This window comes from Oncorhynchus masou, unplaced genomic scaffold, assembly GCF_036934945.1.
Source record: "Oncorhynchus masou masou isolate Uvic2021 unplaced genomic scaffold, UVic_Omas_1.1 unplaced_scaffold_1582, whole genome shotgun sequence".
In the NCBI taxonomy this organism is placed as follows: Eukaryota; Metazoa; Chordata; class Actinopteri; order Salmoniformes; family Salmonidae; genus Oncorhynchus; species Oncorhynchus masou.
In genome coordinates, this window is record NW_027005892.1 from 103,288 (window position 1) to 109,538 (window position 6,251).

Genomic DNA, 6,251 nt, shown 5'->3' on the forward strand with positions numbered 1-6,251 from the left:
GGATCACCACTGTGTATGGAGATAGAAAGACTGGTGTTAAGATGTTAACTCTCCACTATCTACAGTATGTATCCCAGGGATCACCACTGTGTATGGAGATAGTGGAGAGTTAACATCTTAACACCAGTCTTTTTATCTATAGTATGTATCCCATGGATCACCACTGTGTATGGAGATAGTGGAGAGTTAACACCAGTCTTTTAATCTATAGTATGTATCCCAGGGATCATCACTGTGTATGGAGATAGTGGAGAGTTAACATCTTAACACCAGTCTTTTTATCTATAGTATGTATCCCAGGGATCACCACTGTGTATGGAGATAGTGGAGAGTTAACATCTTAACACCAGTCTTTTTATCTATAGTATGTAGCCCAGGGATCACCACTATGCTGACCCTTCATATTGTATATATGTGTACAGGCATTAGTACTAGAAGCCATTGATTAAGCGTCACCGTGGTGATGACTAGAAGGTAAATAAATACTAAAGCCTGCGATGAGTCAGCACTTTTTTATATATACTGTACTGAAGCCAGCTACATGCCATCTTGTAGGCTAATAATGACCAGTGACAGATTCAATCGATGCACTGGTATCTAGTGCAGTGATGAAAAGTGCATGGCACACAAAATAAGATGGGCCAACCTCTTTATTATCAACAGTTTTAAAGAGGACACAATAAATATCACTAATGTCTAGTCCTTGAAAAACAAATGGCTACGCCAACCCCAAGTTGGAGGTTCAAAGCAATCCCTGAATTAACGCTAGAAATTGATAGATTAACAACATAAACATAGCAATAGTCAATTCAGAATTCATAATTTATTCCAAATTCATAAAGTAAATTGACATCGTGATCAGTAGTCAAGTGATATTATGCTCAGTTCATGTTAAGATAACTTTACAGAAAATCAATACATCAACGCAACAACAGTTAGTCAAGTTAAGCCCAAACAAACACCACCAAAATCAGGGATAAGAGAATATATATTTTAACTCAGCAATGTGCATTATCAATATGGTATCAAATACATGTCCATATTTGTTGCTGTAAGTTAACATGCTGAATGTGCTAAGTTAGTAATCTTAAAAATAATAAATCTGTTAAAGGCTAAAATAAACATTTATCCAGCCATATATTACAGAAATGTACATGTCAACAAAAATGTGCTGAGTTCAAATAAATAAGAAACAAAGTAATCCTGGACTATGTTTCCCCAACAACATCTTGTCTTTTCAGGATCCAAAACATCCAGTACCACAGGCTTGTTGAATAACTCACCGTTTGGTTCTCAACCAGGGATCTTTCTTAGGGTTGGAAAATGTTGGGATCTTTCCACAAATCACATGGTTTTTCTGTCTTTTTCATCCCCATTTGAAGATTCCCAGAATAGTGAGGGAAATAAGCAGGAAATTCAGAATCATTTCATTTTGGAAAATATACCAGAATTTTGCAACACTAAATCTTTCTTTTTGGAAAAACATAAAGATATGGAATTGGTGGAGATGACATTTGAAACAACAGGCACATACCCATAGTAACACAAACAGGGTTGCATCTCAAATGGAACACTATTCCCTATTTAGTGCACTACTTTTGACCAGGGTCCAATAGGGCTTTGGTCAAAAGAAGTGCACTATATTTGAAATGGAGTGCCATTTGGGATACATTCAGGGTTTACATACTGCTTTGAACAAAGACACTTGACTGAACAAAAAACAAAAAGTTGCCCTAATAGAAAAAAGCTACCTCCCAACACCCTCTCCCATTATAATACATCAGTATCAACACAATGTTGTGGAATATTAACCAATCTCAGGCAGAAACCAGAAAGCAATAGTTCAAATTAAAGTTTTACTGCCTTGTATGAACAATCCAAATGTCATATTCTTATGTTATAGCAAACCAGCTGTAACAGAAACCAATCCGGTTTAAATGTCTCCTGGTCTATGCAGGTAGCAGACCTGGGTCATATTCATTAGGGCACACTGTTTAAAATGTTTTAAAATATTTCAATTGTATTTGATTAAGCTTGCCTTTTGCAGGTGAACCCATAGAAAAGTCCAGAACATGCAAACCCCGCCCACCCGGCACTCCCAGGCAGGCTAAAGCAAATGCTCAAAAGTATTTAAAACATTTCAAATAGTATTTGAACCCAGGTCTGGCAGGCTGTGGTCTTGTCAGTGAATGTATTCGTCTTCACTCATGTCAGAGTCATCTGCCTCCACCTCTCCTTCGATCACTGATTTCCTTCCCTTACAACATGACACCAACAGGCCGATGAGGAAAACCTACAGGTGGAAAACATGGAAAGTTACAATCAATCAAACACCACCAGGTCAATGAGGAGAACCTACAGGTGGAAAACATGGAACGTATGGAAATAAGTCATGGGCCATCTCCCAATACCCATACTAGCGTACTATATAAATAGTATGTGAAAAAAATCACGTTTTCTAGTATGTGAAATGTAGAACATAGTACAGCAGGTCAATTTATCTGATCATCAGCTGTCGTCAAACACGTGAGTCAGAAAAGACCAATGAATTCTACTAGATCAAACACCGAAATGAGTATGCAGTTTAAGTGAATGAGTACGCAGTTTAAGTGAATGAGTACGCAGTTTAAGTAAATGAGTACGGTTTAAGTAAATGAGTACGCAGTTTAAGTAAATGAGTACGCAGATTAAGTAAATGAGTACGCAGATTAAGTAAATGAGTACGCTGTTTAAGTAAATGAGTACGCAGTTTAAGTAAATGAGGATGCGGTTTAAGTAAATGAGTACGCAGTTTAAGTAAATGAGTATGCGGTTTAAATGAGTACACAGTTTAAGTAAATGTGTACGCGGTTTAAGTAAATTGGTTTGCAGTTTAAGTAAATTAGTACGCAGTTTAAGTACTTGAGTGTGCAGTTTAAGTTAATTAGTATATGGGTTAAGTAAATGAGCATGCGGTTTAAGTAAATGAGTATACGGTTTAAATAAATGCGTATGCAGTTTAAGTAGGACGCTAGTATGGCGGTCATCTTTAATGTCCAAACAATTTAACCAATCAATCAATTAATTGCAGTTATAATTCTAGCAGACTCAGCAGTACTCAGTAAATCTGATCTGCCTTTACACTATAAATTGCACTGACACTATCTGTGACATTTTTGCAAGAACATTGGAAACTCAAAGATTTGGTTGACAACACATACCCCGATAAACACCCAGTTACCAAAGTAGTAGATGGTACTGAAGAACCAGAACTTGTGGAGGAAAAGGTACGACCTCGTCACTGTGCATTCGTCTGAAAAAGTGAGAAACAAAAAAATTGAAAGAACATAATTGAGTCTTTGCTAACACTGCATTAGTTTGACATCAGGAGATAATCTTAGTTCTCTAAACTTAGTTTAGACTTCAAGTGTTGTGTGTTTGGAATGGCAAATGTATATTAAATGACACAAAAACAAGCATATATTTATATGTATATTTATATGTTTCAACAGCACAACATGGCCAGCCTTAGGAGTTCACTGAAGTCACTATGGCTGCGTTTACACAGGCAGCCCAATTCTGATAATGTTTTAAATAATTGGTCTATTGACCAGGCTTGCCTGTGAAAATGCAGCCATTATGTTTTTAAAATGCTAAAGGATCTTATTCTGGGAGCAATTAACGGCATTATACTAACTGGTAGTGACCCAACACAACCACCATTACAAGGTAGCCCCAAGAGACGCCTCCGACATTAATTACAGGCCCTGCAGCATCCGTTTGATCCATGATGTTAATGCAACAGTTAATGGGATGGAAGTAGGAGCCATTATCAACCAAATGCAGTAAAAAGAACAGGCAGACCAGAAATGGACATTCTAATGGTTGTCATTGAGATTGATATTCTAATGGTTGTCGGTTTCAGAACTAATAGGGACCTTCTTACGCTTTTAGAAAGGAAAGTAACACGGAAATAGGGAAATAAGAACCTAGCATCCTACTGCATGTATTTTAGACTACCATCATACAATGCAACAGTTAATGGCATGTAAGTAAAGCACTCAATAAACCAAATAACAGAAATCTGCATGTACTTAGCATACGAATGCTTTCAGTACCTTCTTATGAGTCAGAAAGGGGTTTGACATTATAACTCCAAAAGCAGGGAAGGGAGATAAACAGCAGAACTTGGTGTGAATCCAGCATCATAATGCATTTATATTAGACTACGTTCTTATGTATGAGTCAGTGTGTGAGGGGTTGGAGAACTGGCAAAGTAACAACTAACTAACTACACTGTGTCCACGGGCGATATTCTCAATCCAAGGCGAGGCAGATGGAACAGGTTTAAGTGAAAATTAAGTTTACATCAAGTGTCACTGCGAGGTTAAGATGAAGCAGTGTGATTGGACCCTGTAAAAGGATTTCGGAGGGGAGGGGTGGAACATCTTCAGGCCATTATTATATTTGAATATCTTTGCTTTTAGTCAATGTTATTATTCTAGTTATGAGTTGACTTAAAATGAGAGTTCTTCACTACAGTATGTAGCAATGTATTCCATGAAATGGGAATATGGAGTTATTCACTTGTAGGTTTTGTTTTCCATGTTGAAGAAACGTTGTTGTCAGAAACAACAGGGTGAGTTGGAAGGTTTCAACTGTCAATGAAAGTCCATAAGAAACACAGAGTGGCAGTGTGTGTACGATTGTGTGACAAAGCAATCACTTGCAGTGTGGTCAGGTGCCACAAAGAGGGACTTAGGGAAATTGCAGTTGGCTCAGAACAGGGCAGCATGGCTGTCTCAGAACAGGGCAGCATGGCTGTCTCAGAACAGGGCAGCATGGCTGTCTCAGAACAGGGCAGCATGGCTGTCTCAGAACAGGGCAGCATGGCTGGCACTTAAAAGTACACGGAGAGCTAACATTAATAATATGCATGTCAATCTCCCCTGGCTCAAAGTGGAGGAGAGATTGACTTCATCACTACTTGTTTTTGTAAGAAGTGTTGACAAGTTGAATGTACCAAGGTGTCTGTCTAAACAATGAGCACACAGCTCAGACACCCATACATACCCCAAAAGACATGCCACAAGAGGATTAGTCACAGTCCCCAAGTCCAGAACAGACTATGGGAGGTGCACAGTACTACATAGAGCCATGACTACATGGAACTCTATTCCACATCAGGTAACTGATGCAAGCAGTAGAATTAGATTTAAAAGTCAGAAAAAAAGACACCTTATGGAAGAGACACACACAAAGGTACAGACACACACATACATTGTAATATTGTTGTATGGTGGTATTAAAAACATTGTGCATTGTAGATATGTAGTGGTGTAATAATGTCATATGATGTACTGTTTTATCTTTTGCTTTATATGTAATGTAAGTGTCTTAATGTGTTTGAACCCCAGGAAGAGTAGCTGCTGCCTTGGCAGGAACGAATAGGGATCCATAATAAACCTCAGGGAAGAGTAGCTGCTGCCTTGGCAGGAACTAATAGGGATCCATAATAAACCCCAGGAAGAGTAGCTGCTGCCTTGGCAGGAACGAATAGGGATCCATAATAAACCTCAGGGAAGAGTAGCTGCTGCCTTGGCAGGAACTAAATGGGGATCCATAATAAACCCCAGGAAGAGTAGCTGCTGCCTTGGCAGGAACTAAATGGGGATCCATAATAAACCCCAGGAAGAGTAGCTGCTGCCTTGGCAGGAACTAATGGGGATCCATAATAAACCCCAGGGAGAGTAGCTGCTGTCTTAGTAGGAACTAATGGGGATCCATAATAAACCTGAGGAAGAGTAGCTGCTGTCTTAGTAGGAACTAATGGGGATCCATAATAAACCCCAGGAAGAGTAGCTGCTGCCTTGGCAGGAACTAATAGGGATCCATAATAAACCCCAGGAAGAGTAGCTGCTGCCTTGGCAGGAACTAATAGGGATCCATAATAAACCCCAGGAAGAGTAGCTGCTGCCTTGGCAGGAACTAATGGGGATCCATAATAAACCCCAGGAAGAGTAGCTGCTGCCTTGGCAGGAACTAATGGGGATCCATAATAAACCCCAGGAAGAGTAGCTGCTGCCTTGGCAGGAACTAATGGGGATCCATAATAAACCCCAGGAAGAGTAGCTGCTGCCTTAGTAGGAACTAATGGGGATCCATAATAAACCCGAGGAAGAGTAGCTGCTGTCTTAGTAGAAACTAATGGGGATCCATAATAAACCCGAGGAAGAGTAGCTGCTGTCTTAGTAGGAACTAATGGGGATCCA

The 6,251-nt window shown here is 39.4% G+C and overlaps 1 long non-coding RNA gene across 1 annotated transcript; it reads right to left on the reverse strand.

Annotated features, from left to right (window-relative positions):
* Positions 1 to 804: 804 nt before the first annotated feature.
* Positions 805 to 5,660, reverse strand: LOC135531408 (uncharacterized). The gene is made up of 2 exons (XR_010453996.1): positions 3,201 to 5,660; positions 805 to 2,293 (listed from the first exon to the last, which is right to left on the reverse strand). It is a non-coding gene; the product is annotated as an uncharacterized LOC135531408 (long non-coding RNA).
* Positions 5,661 to 6,251: the final 591 nt, after the last annotated feature.